The sequence below is a fragment of the Ahaetulla prasina genome, chromosome 3, assembly GCF_028640845.1.
Source record: "Ahaetulla prasina isolate Xishuangbanna chromosome 3, ASM2864084v1, whole genome shotgun sequence".
NCBI lineage: Eukaryota > Metazoa > Chordata > Lepidosauria > Squamata > Colubridae > Ahaetulla > Ahaetulla prasina.
Window position 1 is genome coordinate 81,400,563 of NC_080541.1, and position 15,643 is coordinate 81,416,205.

The following is a 15,643-nucleotide window of genomic DNA, read 5'->3' on the forward strand; positions in this document are numbered from 1 at the left end:
GAGTTTTACTTGTGGAATACTGGTAGAAGTTTTAATTTATGGTTCACATATAAAATGTTTCCTTATTTAAGAGCATATTTAGAACAGTCTTTTTAACCCTGGTTTCTTAATGTTTCTAAATTGTTTAATCTTTTTTGAACAACACTGGTAACTTACATGTTCAAAATTGCACTATAGTTTTAAACACTATTAACTTGAAATGAATTGAGATAAGTAATAGACAATGCCAAAAGTTGTAGCTACTTTAAAAGTTATATACAAGTATTGCTTTTACATCATTTTGGGATTTAGTCTGAAGCCTTACCATGAAGTAACTATATTTAAGCTAGAGGAATGCCTACTTACGGTGGTGTAAGCTTGACATGCTCCTATTTCCAATATCCTTTGTGTACCCTACATCCAGGCTAGAGGTCAATATAACTTACTAATCAGCTGAATCTTGATCTGTTGACACCAGTAGTCTAATGGCTTTAAATGTTTAAATCTTTTCCAGATGATTCCCCTGGCTTTAATTACACAAATATGACACAGAAATTTCATACAAGCCAGATGTTTTTTTTAAACAATGTGCTTGTACTTGGAAGAAATCAAATATTCCTAATATTGTACTCTTGTTCTTATTAAGGTTTGTCCCTCTGAACTACCACTTAACTGGAGTTACAAAATGGCTCTATGGAGTGAGATTATTTCACAGTGTGAAGACTTTAATAATAGCGTGTCCCACATAGCTTCCCACAAGAATTTGTATCTAATGCATGATTATCATTGCTGCTTTCTGGTTCCCATAATTAGCTACTGATGCAAGGTCCTGTCAGGAATGAAGAATGGTAATAAGATACGCACAGGATATGTCTTGTTGTTTAATACTGTGGAGCCTTACTTTGGATACAGTTTTACCAGCATAAACCAAGTTCCATCCAAACTTCCATTTTGGATTTCTTTGCTCCTTTGTGCATAGAGAAAATGATTTGCTCCATATCTTTCTGTGTGTTAATGAAAGAACTCTGTGGATACGTTTTATTCAACAGGTGGAATTTTCCCACTCAAAAGTCTTGCCTACTAATGCCATCTGCCTCCACAATGCCCTGTATTCATATGTGGACAATTTAATGTGTGAGCTAAATTAGGTTGTCTATTCCTAGAGTTAAATTTTCCCTCTAGGTGTACAAAATAGATAACTTTACTGAAAAAGTTGATGTAACAATTACATGTAAAGATTACTCCTAATGAAAACCAATTAATTGCATGTACAACTCTGGTCTGTTGAACCTGTATAGATTGTGTTGGTGGAAAAAGTTAACATACTTCCTTGACACTAGACAAGTATCTGTACAACAAAGTCGGGTCTCTAAGCCAAGCCTGATTCCTGATGACTTCATAAATACCCAGCAAGCCATGGATATTCATGAAGTCCATATAGATTTAGCTACAGTATGCAAATTCTTTTCCATTTCTTTCAGGGCTTTTGCTTTATAAAAAAAAAATTCCACCAGTCTAACCTATACCAAGAAATACCAAAGTTAACCAGTTCTAACTTTCCTTAGGTGTTTTTTGATATCACCCATCACTATCAAAATAATTCCAGGGATCATTCTTCCTCAACCTCTGATGCCTTTTCAGCTGTATTTGTGTCATAATTCCCATGACTGTCTACTTGGGGCAACTGTTGACTATGTTGGCTGAGAAGTATGGAAAACCTCACATATCTGGAGAACACCAGGTTTGGGAAGGTTGTGACCTACAGTAAATGGAAAGGAAATGGGGAAGAGAGTCTTGCTGATCATGTTTTGCTGCAATTACTGGGAACAGCAAAGTATCAACAGCAACCACATGGTGGGGCTATCTAGAAGCAAACTTGAGTTCATTAAACCAAGTTCAAAGAGTTAGAGCAGCCTGCAGGAGCGGACAGGATTACTTCCTCTAGCATGGCAGAAGTGATTGGTTTAGAAAGAGAAGGGCAATGAGCCAGGCTACTTGTTTGGGGTTGGGTTTCTTGAAGATAGAAACTTACTCAAATGCTCTTGAGATAATAAGATTTAATATTGCAGACTACTTCAAATGTATATATATATATGTGATCATAATAGTCACATCCTTATATGTTTGCATCTTGAACCAGTAAGCATCAATTTATTCTGACCATTTTTTTTAACTCCATCTGTTTAAATTATCAAGAAAGCTACTGTCTTGTTTTAGATATGTGGGATATGCTGCCAGCCTGAGGCCTTACAAGTAGGAATCTCTACAAGGGAGCGTTTCTTTTATATGTAGCTGCTTTTATCAGACGGCAGCTGGTAGCAGATTTTGGCAGAAAGGTTTTTTTTTTTTGTTAAGAGTAGGACATACACTTTTCTACAATGAAAGTATTCACAAATCTAGACCTACCAGTTCTCCAACAGATGCTCACTTCATATATAATATTGCGTTTCTATTGATGCATCTTTCCATTGCAATCAATTAACAGGAATGTTTGAAATCATTCTTCTGTTGCCACAAATCTGTATTTCCAAGGCCAAATTATTTAGCAAGATGGGTGGCATAGAAGTTCAATAAATAAAATAAATATAAAGTCATGCCATAAATTTTCAGAAGAACACATAGCATTAGTAATCACTCTTAATTGAATCATCTATAGGGGAAAGGTAGGTGGCTCTAAATTGCATTTCAATATATTTCTCGGCTGTTACTGGCTTTCCTGAAAAACAGATTGCTCCCCCTCCCCAATTGCCACATTTTGTTTTGGGTCACAAATGTTACTGAATATTATACATTAATTACAAAAAACTTCCTTGAGGCAGCATGTAATATTGTAAACTAATTATCTGATGCAGAATGTAAGTAGGTTTTTTACTTCGTAGCTGCCCTTAGCTAAGAAGGAAACAACAGGCAGGGTACATGTCAACAATTGCAATATAAATCTATATGTTACACAATAATGATGTTAGAAGAAAACACTGCCTCCTCCCTACCATGCATCACCAGTTTTGTTGGCTGGCACTTCTACCCCCATTATTCTCAAAATGACATTTGCTTGGAAGTCATGTTACAGGAGAAGGAAGAACATCTTAAACTGGTCAAACAATTATTGAGCAAACTGTTTGGTTTCGGGGGAAAAAATAAAAGATTTTTCTTTCTGTAATCTGTGACTTGGAGTGAAGTAGGGATCAGAAAAGTCCTTTTGAAAGACATAGTCCATAAAAACAGCTATCTTAATTCTTGGCTTGCGGTACCACTACATGCAGGCATTTCTCTGCATCAAGTTCTGCAGGACAGACAAAATAAATAGAATTTTCTCCTTTATTTTTGCTTTTACTTCTCAGCAAAGCGAGCCTGCTTCAGATACAGAGTTATTCATAGAACTTGTTATTCAATATCTACTAGAGCTAGTATGGTCTATTGGTTAAGGAGCCAGTCTAGAAACCAGGAGATGGAGTTTTAGTCCCATTTTAGGCATGACTAGAACTCACAGTTTCTAGCCTTGGTTGGGTGACTTTGGACCACTCACTCTCCCAGCCCAAATCACCTCGCAGGGCTTGTAGGGAAAATAGGAGGCAGGAGGACTGTTACGTATTGTTTAGTGGCTTGAGTCATTTATAAAAATAATAAAGGTGGGATAAAAATTTAAAAACGCACATCATATGGTTGATTTGTTTCTCTTAATCTTTCCACGTCTCCTTAAGGACTCAAACATGGGCGTCAGAAGCTTTACTGAATTGAAACAAAAGTTGTGCTTTCACTCTAAAATCTCACTGAATTTAGGGTTAAATTCACTAAATGGACATGTGCTGCACCCTTTGCAAGGATCAAATGTACCAATGTACCAATGTCACCCTTCATGAGATGGGTGGCAATATAAAAATGGTTAAATAAGTAAGCCTTTCAACCGCTGCTTAGGAATTACGGGAGTTGTCCACAGCTGAGGAGAGTAATAGATTGAGGAAGGTTGACGTACAGAATTGGGTTTTCAGACAAAAGAGCACAGGATCCCTTCTCTACACCAGATGAAGTCACCTATCCATTGGCTCCATTGATAAATGTGATTAATGATATAACACTCTTTTACATAAAGTTTGGGTACTCTAGATTCTTTTTTGTGTAAGAAAAATCACATTAGGTTTTTAAAATATTATTCCAATAGTATGACTGTTTCAAAATGGTACAGTATCCAATAGCTTCTGCATCTCCAGAGCATGTTAAAGGGACATCTATAGCAAATAAAAAAGTGTTTCTTTTTGAATAGACCCGATTAAGTGATCTGAGTTATTTTAGTTAAAAAGTCATGACCTATAATTGACCCCATATACCGTATACAAGGGAAAACTATACAAGTAGTCTTCAACTTACGACCACAATTGAGCCCCAAATTTCTGTTGCTGTGCAAGACAATTGTTAAATAGGTTTTCCCCATGTTATGACCTTTCTTGCTACAGTTGTTAAGTGAATTACTGCAGTTGTTAAGTTAGTAACAGTTGTTAAGTGAATCTAGCTTCTCCATTAACTTTGCTTCTCAGAAGGTTGCAAAAGGTGATCACATGACCCTGGTAAAGGGATCAAACTTTGGATGTTTGGAAACTGGCATGTATTTATGATGCATAAATACATGCCAATTTCCAAACATTCAAATTTTGATCACATGACCACGGGGATGCTACAATGGTCATAAGTGTGAAAAATGGTCATAATTCACTTTTTCAGTGCTGTTGTAACTGTGAATGGTCACTAAACAAATAGTTACAAGTCGAGGACTATCTGTAAAAAGTACAGAAAAAAGTGCAGAACTTGGTTGATCTAAGAAGCTAGTTAGGGTTTGACCTGCTTAGTATTTGGAAGATAATGCCAACTAACTCCAAGATCCAGAGGCTGAACTCAAGGTTAGGACAGTTTACAAGAGAAAGAGTAGTCCAGAACCAAAATCTTACTATATAACAACAGGCACATTCCACATTTTGCTCTCTAGCCATCTAATTATCTTTGTTCCTTGAGCTGCCTGGATCAGCCTTGTGTCTGAACCAAAGCTTTAAGCATCTTACATGCATCTGTTCCATCTAATCCCCAATAACTGGGGCCTGTGTTTCAGAAGAGTGGGGGAGGGAGAACGCTGGTAGCTTTCCCAAATATGCTGCCTCCTAACAAAAGGGAAATCTGTGCCATAAAAATTCTTTGTATACGCATTTAAAATTGTGGAATTGGTCAGCAGTGACATACTATGGAAAATTCACATGGATCCATAGTATTTTTATAGGACAAAGGTGTAGAGAGCAGGAACCATCTAAAACCCAAACCATAGAAACTCTCTGAGGACCCTCAATGTAGTCCTGGAGTGGCCACACTGTAATTTTTAATGTACGACAGAAGAGGGAATCATAAAATCCTACTGTAATCATAATTATTGTTGTATTTAATCGTAATTTTAAATAAGAGCAAGTTTAAAATGCAAGGCTTTGCCTTCTGTTCAGTGGATTCATTCTCAAGAAAAAGATGTATGATTGTAGTCTTAGAGTATAGCTTAATAAAATAAAGGTGTATTTATTTGGCTCCAAAGAATAGAGTGTGACTTACAAACAAATATGTAGAGTAGTAGAATTATAGGCAGGGAAAGAGATCAAAGAGTCTCTTCCTGTTTTATCTCTAATTCAGTTAAAATAAAGGGAAGACTTGGGCTTAAATTTCTTAGTTGCTTTAAACTCCAGTGTCCTCTTTGCTGTAATCCTGACTTTGGTATTAAGAAAAACCTTTTAAGAACAATTAAGTCTCAGAAGAAAATGCTTGCAAATTGTTTGTGTCATTTAGAACATTTTTAGGAACAAGCCATTCAAGAGGCTGAGTATCAATGAAGAATTCAAGGGGAATGTTTTCTGAATATAAGGAAACATGGTTGGAGTTTTCAGGGAATTCTAACAGTGGGAGCAATTACGTATGCTTGCCGGTACGGTGACACATCTGGAATTTCTTCACACACAGTAATACTTTAATTCTTATGCCTGATAATAAAATGTGTTAGTGGTTTAAGCTGTTGGTTTTTTTGGGATACAGGAATTAAGATGGAAAGATCCCAGGGTAAGAAAGGTACATACATATCCCCTTATACTAGCATAATCTTTTCTCACATATGAATGTGCTACATTTCAGTCTCATCATTTCTTAGTTTTTGTAAGATTGGGAGCTGCATGGTTGTATACAGCACTAGCTGAAATCTTAACCTAGATTTTGAATGGAATAGAAGAGCAGTAAACCACCACTTACATGCAGTAAAACGATGCATCCCACCAGGTCCATAGGGCTCAGCTGTTTATGCTTGCAAGTATCTGGGATTTTCCTTGCTAGACAGGGGCAATAACATTTCAGACAGAGACTAATGACAGGTCCACACCAGAACCAAAGTTCAAATAGCTTCTTCTGTCTGAGTCCTCCTTAATCAGCAACAGCAAAGCACAGTATTTTTCAAGGCTCTTTTAGTTCCCTTTGAAAAAGATCAGCTTATTTAACTTCTTAATCAAGGAGATGTCTCTGGGCTGTGAAACCTGTATTCAAAATGAGTGGAAAAGGGGCAGCTCAGGAAACCTTTATTTCTCAAAAGATTCGTGAGCTCTGTCCCCAAAGGGAGCTTGTTTTTATCTGATATCTGTCAGCCCTAGTCAATACATCAAAACACACAATTCCCAATTCTTTCAACAGCAATTGCATAGCTAGAATGGATAAGCATAATCAGATCCAGCAGGTTTGATCCCTACGGCTCTGAGCAAGACGCACACAGGAAATCTGTCACAACCAAAGAAAAAGTGAGGACTGATGGAAGCATTTTCCCCTCACATTCTGCCCATTTTCAGTCTATCACACATTAATCTGAAAAAGGACAAACTAGTTGCAGCTTAACCTGGTGCTAAACATTGGATCTGAAAGTTTTCCTTGTATTGCAATCCTTTCCGTGTTGCACAATAAATTCCATGGTGTAAAATGGTGTTTTATGCAAGGTAAAGGATTGCAGCCTTACTGCAACAAACTTGGTGCTATCAGAGAGAATTAGAATAACTAGACAACCCATGTTCTGCTGGATCATCGTTTCAGATATATTTCCTTACCTAAACAGAGAAACAGAATGACTGGGGTGGGGGGGAAGCAGGAGAAGGAGAGGAGAAACTTCTGGCTTCCTTCCCCATTGAATTTCCTTGTTGGAATTTGGCAAGGAGCATCAGAAATCTGCTTACCTTCCCTGCACTGCCCCGCCCTGGTAAGGGGCTACTGCTGACCGGTGTGTGTGTGTGTGTGTGTGTGTAAATGAGGGATTGTGAGATTGGCTAGGAAACTGTCATGGAACATTGAAAATGAAGATCATGTGACAACACCAGCAGCACAGAAGCAGTCAGTAACACTGAAGCAGCGACGTTTCCAAATTTCATTCCCTTGGTACTCAAGGATCTCTGATTTTGAACACATTCTGTAAGTTAGCTCATTTGAGGTACCTTGGTTCAAAAATTGTCACTCTAAGATGCACTGTTTTTGAACCCGTTAAAGGTCATGACAACAACAGTTTTAGCAGGATATAGATGCAAATTTTGGGTTGTATTTAGCTAGCATCTAAGCCAGAGACATATATCATAGATTTGAGGGCCTAAAAAATACAGAAGAGGACTGGGGCCATCCTCAATCACCCTGGAGGTGCAGGGTGATCTTCAGTTAATCACTGACTGGGATCATGTATTGCAGTGCATCGCAGTAGGTTTTGATTACTTGCAGCTAAGCACAAGGTATGAACCCAGTTTATGGCTTTGTGCTGAAGTGCAGAATTTCCCCAAATAGGAGATTTTCAATAAGCTTTGTGCAATTTGTCTCCGGCCACATTTCAAAAAAGAAATTCTGAATCTGAACATTTTTATTTTGCGGGGGGAGAGATTGGGCCCTATCCAAATCTTACTTTCCAAAAAGTGCAGAAGAAAATAAGTAAATCTGGTCAAATTCTTAAAACAGAAGAACATGATCTGTAAATCATATTTTACTGTGTAAAGTGATTTTGAAAGCAGCCAACTATGGTTTATTCCACAAGTGCGATTAAATCATAGTTTTGCCATGCATAAACCCAGCCTTTCTCTCTCCCTCCATCTGTCTATTACTTTCAAGACTCACATCTATTCTGTCAGCTTTTACTCTAAGCCCCATGGTCCTGGACTCCTGTTACTCTCCGCACACTCATATGTACGTTCAAGCACTGGAAAATATAAATAGGATGTAAATTATATGACCTACAATTAATTTTTCAAATGCATTTAAGTGCAGAATTGGAGCCGTCATGGTACCACATTCTTTCTTCCATTCTATTTTTCTGTTAAAAAGCTGCCTACATCTGTTGAGTCCAGGAAACTTAAGAGTTCTTGGCCAGGCCCAGCACGTCATTCACAATGAGGCTGAATTTATGAGCATTGCAGCTGATGCTCACAAATCTGACCTCAGGAACAGCCTTCAACATAGCTTACTCCCATCTGTGAGTATGAAACTGTATGAGCTGCTGCTGCCAAGCCAACCATCTGTCTGCCATCCATTTAATGGCAGCTCTGCATATCAAAGATCTGTTAAAGGGATAGAAATGGAATTGACTGAAAAACTGGACAGGAAGTTTTAAGGCTGGCATCTTTCCTGTGACAGTTTTTAATCTCACAAGGCCTCTGTTTCTGGACAAGAAGCTGCTCTTATTATCCACCCAAGCACAGGCCCACACACAAGGGAGAAAAATATCAGGAGAATTAAACGATGCAGCCCTGAACACTGTATATGATTTATTTTAAGAAGAGAATTTGCTTGTCCTGGTTGCAAAAATGATTTCTTCCTTTAAATAGCAGCCTTCTGTGGAGTTGACTAACTTTTCAATCATCTTGTGAAGTTGAAATCTGCTTATTGAACTTCTACTAAAAGGACAGAAACAGGTATGTATGACTATTTTGCAGAGACAGATTATTGTTCTTTATCTACTGTAATTAGAAACAATTCCATCTTGGACCAGTAATTTAAGTTAATAAACAATTTGATGTATCATAAAGATACTATTCAAAAGTATACTGCTGCAAAGTAAGACATGTGATGGCTTTTAAGTCTGTCACAGGAAGGAAATAAGGAACATAGCAATTCATGTTTGCTTTATGGAGCAAGGCCCTTAAGATGAGAAGGAAGCAAAACAATAACTTGATTGTATGCCACAATTAAACATCCAAGAGCTGGTGGAAGTTTCTTCCTCTGAATTCATAAAGCCTGTTGATTTTTCTGAGTTTCATTCTTGAAAGTAACTGCTGGATGCTCATTATAAATGGCAGAGACAGAACTGGTTCTCTCTTAAATTATCTGCCAAGAAAAATTCTGGGACTAATCTAAATTAAATTTCACTATACTTTCAAGACATACAGGGTCCTTCCTTAAAAAAATGGATTTCAGTATTATATACAAACAGTACCATTCGCAACAATAAAATTAATGCAATTCAGAAGAATAGTAAGTAAAGCAAGACTTAATCTTAATAGAAAATTTAGCATACTGATAAATAATATTAATACAGCTGAAGAAGAAAAAAAGGCATTGGAAGAATATCTGAAGGATAGTAAAGAAGATGCATTGAAGCGAGTAGTATACAATGAAGGCTTACTGAGTATTGGAGAGACCAAACTGGCCTACAAGAAAGACCAAACAAAGAACAGAAAAGAGACATGGCAAGCTAAAGTATTATATGGCATATACCAGGGGTCTCCAACCTTGGTCCCTTTAAGACTTGTGGACTTCAACTCCCAGAGTTCCTTAGCCAGCTTTGCTGGCTGAGGGACTCTGGGAGTTGAAGTCCACAAGTCTTAAAGGGACCAAGGTTGGAGACCCCTGGCATATACACTACAAAAACAAAAAATAAAAAAATCCACCAGCTAGCCAAGCAGATAACAAAAAGAGCTGGCAATGGCTAAGTGCAGGAAAGTTGAAGAAAGACACAGGGGCTAATTCTGGCTGCATAAGACCAAACCTTAAGAACAAATGCATACAAAATTAGAATTGAGAAGACAGCAACAGACAACAAATGCCCCCTCTGCAAAGAAACCGAAGAAACAGTGGACCTTCTAGTTAGCTGCAAACAAATTGCACAGATGGACTATAAATAGCGTGATAAAGTAGCAACAATGGTGCACTGAAATATCTGCAAGCAAGATATTTCTTCAGACCAGAAAATGGACAAAGTCATAGAAAATGAAGACACTAAAGTGCTCTGAGATTTTAGAATTCAAACAGGCAAGGATTTGCCACACAGCGTTCCAGACTTAACAATTGTCCATAAGTCTCATACTGGACGTGGCAGCACCTGGAAACAGCAGAGCAGAAGAGAAAGAACTAGAGAAAAACCACAAAATACAATGATCTGCAAATAGAAGTAGAATGACTATAGCAAAAGAAAGCAAAGATGGTATGGATAGTGATAGGTGCCTTGGGCGCAATCCCAAATGATCCGGAGGGACCACTTGAACCCCATCAATGTTGACAAAATCACCATCAATAAATTGCAAAAAGCAGCTTTCCTAGGAACAGCTTACATTCTATGATAACACCTTTAACACCATCAAGCCACAATCTCAACAGTATAATCCAATCTGTAAATGTGGAATGTAAAAGAAAACATCATAATGTTACTGCCTAGAAAATATCCTTGGGAAGAGATTTAGGAGTTAAGATTACCACAGAAAAGATGATCATCTTGGCCTTCATAAAATGCAGTTCTTACCCAAAGTATCTGAAAACCTCATCTTCTGATCTTAACATACACAGGTTAGTTGATTTAAGAGGTAATGCTACTTGGGTTATTTAAATGATCAGGTCCATACTCACATCATTGTATTCTATAATGTATGAATTAAAATTAGATAATGTTGAGTAACCCCTTGCTCAGTGCAGGAACTCTCCCTTGTAGCTGGCCATTCAGCCATATTTGAAACCTTCAAGTTAGGGAGAGTCCACCATTTATGTAGACAGGCAGATCCACTGCTTAACAGCTGTTATGGTCATAAAATTCCTTGTAATGTCCAGCCCATATCTTTTTTTCTATTCATTTCAAGTATTGATTGTTGTCCTCCTGATTTCAACAAAAAACATTACAGGACATCTTTTTTTTTAGACCACATTCACCTTTCACCACATTCATTAGTCTTCTCTTTTGCAAGCCAAATTGTTTCCAGTTCCCACGTCCTTCATATATTTGGTTTCCAGACCATCTAGTAGTTCTTCTCTGAACTCATACCAGTATCTCTGTGCTCCTTTTAAAGGGCATTGCCCAATACTTGATAGTGCCCGAAATGCAGCCTAACCAGAACAGAATACAGTAAAATAGTTACCAGAATGCAATGACTCTATCCCAATTCCCAATTGCATTTGCCTTTTTTCGTTGTTGCATCACCCTACTTGCTCATGTTCTGCTGGGGATCCAGTAGCATTTCTAGGCCATGCACTCTCCCAAGCCAGAATATCCCAGTCGCATACTTAAGCATTTGATTTTCCTACCCTGAGGCAGGAATGTAACTATCACAATTAAACTTCATCCTGTAAAATGTGGTCTTGTGTACAAGAATGTCAAGATCATTTTGAATTGTGATGTTCTCTTTATAAGTATTAGGACAGTTTATCAGCTGCTCACCTGCCCAATTACTCTTCCAGTCCAACCCCTAGATAATTTGTAAAGATTCTAAGTAGCAGCAGGCTGAGGAAGGAAGTCTGGGGTGCTTCACTTTGTTTTTAATTTCAATGCAAATTAGAATGATTCTTAAACTAGAACCATCCACGGAGACTGTCAGTGATGCCAAAATGCAACTGGGTGATTTGTGTGTTTTTAATGTGGACTTCATGCATCATATTCACATAGAAAGGGGCAGGGCTTCAATTGTCTGGGGATACCCACTGTTTTTATATTATGGACTATAATTGCAGATGCCCCATTTATGCCCTGTCTATACTATGATCAAAGGACCATGCTTTCATAAAGTCTACCTGTTATGTATTAACAGTTGTACCTTTAAATATTTGAGCGGGAAATCAGCACGTTGCTGATTGGACGAAGCCTCCAGCAGAACTGTATAAAAGGAGAGGTTTTTCCCCCAGCCTGTTGCTGGGTTCACCCTATATTAAAGAGCTGTTGTCACTACCCTGGTCTCCAGCCTCGTTACTTCCCGAACGTAACATTGGCGACGAAGGTGGGATCTCGAGGCTGAGGAGAACCAGAACCGAGCTGAAGCACGATAGACCCGAACCCAGCAAATCCAGGGCAGAAAAGGCGAGATGGCCAGTTATACTCCACCCGCACCGTTCGACCCGGCTAAGGAGAAATGGGGAACGTATATGACCCGTTTCGAAAGTTTCCTAGAAGCCAACGAACTGCACGGAGTTCCAGACAACCGAAAAAGGGCTTATTTCTTAAGCCACTGCGGTCCGGAGGTCATTGATATCGCGGAAGCCCTGGCAGAGCCAACGCCGTTGCAGTCGGTGTCGTGGCCAACTTTACAGACTTTACTGAGAAATCACTTCGCACCAACGCCGTCCAAGTACGTGCGGCGGTTTGAATTCGGAGAGCGAAGGCAGATGGAGGGCGAGTCCATAGGTGACTACATGGCCGCCCTAAGAAGAGCGTCCAAGGACTGCGGATACCGTGACCTAGACGAGGTGCTCCTCGAGCAACTCATCCGAGGGGTCAAAGACATCCGTTCTGGCGGTTGCTAGCAAAGAGCAACCTCACACTGGCCAACGCTCTGGACGAAGCCAGAGCACATGAAATGTCATCCCAAGCGGCAGAGACGCTACAGAAGCCGGTTCCACAAAAGGCGAGCGCGAAGGCAACCCCGGTGCACCAGGAGGAGGTTCAGACCGAATCCGACGGTGAAGACGAGGAAGGGGTCTGCCGCACCGAAAAACGCGACAAAGGGGACCGAGACGAATGCGGAAGCTGCGGGGGTCAACACCAGCGCCAACGCTGCAAATTTAAAGATGCGATATGTCGGCGGTGCGGGAAGAAGGGACACCTAGCTCAAGTTTGTCGAGCGGCCCAACCTTCCCGCCGAAAATTCAAATCGGCCAATCAGAGCGCGGAATCGGCAAGGCGACCCGCGATTGGCTCAAACAAAAAAGGCGCGGATTCCAACCAAACAACCGTGGTCATAGGCCGCGCCTCGACCAAAGTGGAGAAGAAGATCTTCACCAAGCCAAAAATAGAGGGCGTGCGGTGCCGGCTTGAAGTAGACACGGGATCAGCGATCACCATCATGTCCTGGGACACTTTGGCGAAGTCACTGCCGTCCGTCGCGAAGCGCCACCTGCAAGCACAACGACTACGAGTCCACGACTACCAGGGGAATCGCATCCCTGTTCGAGGGACCACCTCCGTCCGAGTCGAGTACGGCCCTCACAAGAAGACCCTGCCCATCACGATCGTCGAAGGAACTCTGCCCAGTCTGTTGGGACTAGACTGGTTTCGTGCCCTGGGCATGGGAGTGACTGGCATCTACAGAAGTGACTGCAATTTGAAAGACATTCTCTTTAACGAATTCGAAGATGTCTTCAAGGACTGCCTGGGCAAGTACAAGGGGACCCCTATTTCCTTCAACTTAGACCCCCAGGTAGCCCCCATTAGGCTTAAGGCGAGGAGAGTCCCTTTTGCCCTAAAACCAAAAATCGATAAGGAGCTGGACAAGCTCATAAATCAGGGGATTTTGGTGCCAGTCGATCACGCAAAGTGGGAGACGCCAATCGTCACCCCCATCAAACCGGACGGGTCAATTAGAATTTGCGCTGACTACAAGGCGACGCTTAACAAAGCCTTACAGAAAAGCGCGTACCCGGTTCCCGTAGTGCAACACTTATTGCACTCTTTGGGGCAAGGGCAAGTCTTTGCAAAGTTAGACTTGGCCCAAGCCTACCAACAACTGCCAGTAGACGCCCGCACAGCCGAAGCCCAAACGATTGTGACGCACAGGGGGGCCTTCAAGTGCACCCGATTGCAATTTGGGGTTAGCGTGGCACCAGGGCTGTTCCAAAACCTGATGGAACGACTACTGCAAGGGCTCCCAGGGGTAGTTCCCTACTTCGATGATGTCCTAATTTCAGGGGAAAACATGGAGGAATTGGGGGAGCGGTTAAGAAAGGTCTTGAGCATTTTCCGGACAGCCGGATTAAAAGTCAAGACAAATAAATGTCAGATAGGGGTCGAATCGGTCGATTTCTTGGGTTACCGGATAGACAAGAAAGGAATTCACCCTACTGAGAGCAAGGTTAAGGCAATTAGGAAGGCTCCAGCGCCCAAAAACAAAGCAGAGCTGCAGGCATTCCTGGGATTGGTTAATTTTTACGCGGTATTTTTAAAGAACAAAGCAACCGTTGCGGAACCGCTGCATAGGCTCTTAGGAAAAAATACTGTTTGGTCTTGGGGAAAGTCAGAAAATAGGGCTTTTGAAGCAGTAAAGAACCTGCTCTCAAGTGATAGCCTGCTCATCCAATATCACGACTCACTACCCCTAGTGCTGGTTTGCGATGCATCCCCTTATGGGGTGGGGGCTGTACTCAGCCATAGACTTCCAAACGGCACAGAAGCCCCTATAGCGTTCTACTCTAGAACGATGTCCTCCCCAGAGAGGAACTACAGCCAATTAGACAAAGAAGCACTAGCCATTGTATCAGGGGTCAAAAAATTCCATGAGTATGTCTTTGGGCGGAACTTTGAAATCGTGACTGACCACAGACCGCTACTAGGATTACTGGCTGGCGACCGCCCAACGCCTGTGGCACTTTCGCCACGCTTGACCCGATGGACTATATTTTTAGCCGCTTATTCGTACAAGCTGCAGCATCGACCGGGAAAGGAAGTGGGGCATGCAGACGCGTTGGGCCGATGCCCACTGCCAGAGGCGATCAAGACCCCACTCCGGGACACCCATCCTCCTTATTGACTCGTTGGACTCTGGCCCAGTCACATCAAGGAAGTGGCTCGGCATCATACCGACATTGTGTTAAGGACTGTACTCGGTTGGGTACAGAGAGGGTGGCCCGCTGCGCCGGGCGAACGGTTCAAAGAATTTGTTAAGAAACGAGATGAGCTCTCGGCTCAAGGGGGGTGCCTGTTATGGGGTGATCGTGTAATAATTCCTGTTAAGTTAAGGGGCAAGGTATTGGACCTCCTCCACGAGGGTCACCCGGGCATCGTAAGGATGAAGGGTTTAGCTAGAAGCTATGTATGGTGGCCACTCATGGACGCAGAGATTGCTGAGAGGGTAGGGAAATGCCAAGCTTGCCAAGAGTCCAGACCGCTACCCCCAACAGCCCCTGTCAGAGAATGGGAAAAGCCCCAAGGGCCTTGGTCAAGAATCCACATTGACTTTGCTGGCCCCTTTCACGGACAAACGTTCCTAGTGGTGGTGGACGCATTCTCCAAATGGTTGGAGATCATACTCATGAAGTCCACCACGGCCGAAGCAGTAATCGCAACCCTGCGCCACCTATTCGCAACTCACGGGTTGCCGGACACTCTGGTGTCCGACAATGGGCCCCAATTCACGGCAGCCCAGTTTGAAGAGTACCTGGCAGAAGAAGGCATCCGACATGCCCTCTCTGCGCCGTTCCACCCTGCGTCGAATGGCCTTGCAGAGCGTTCCGT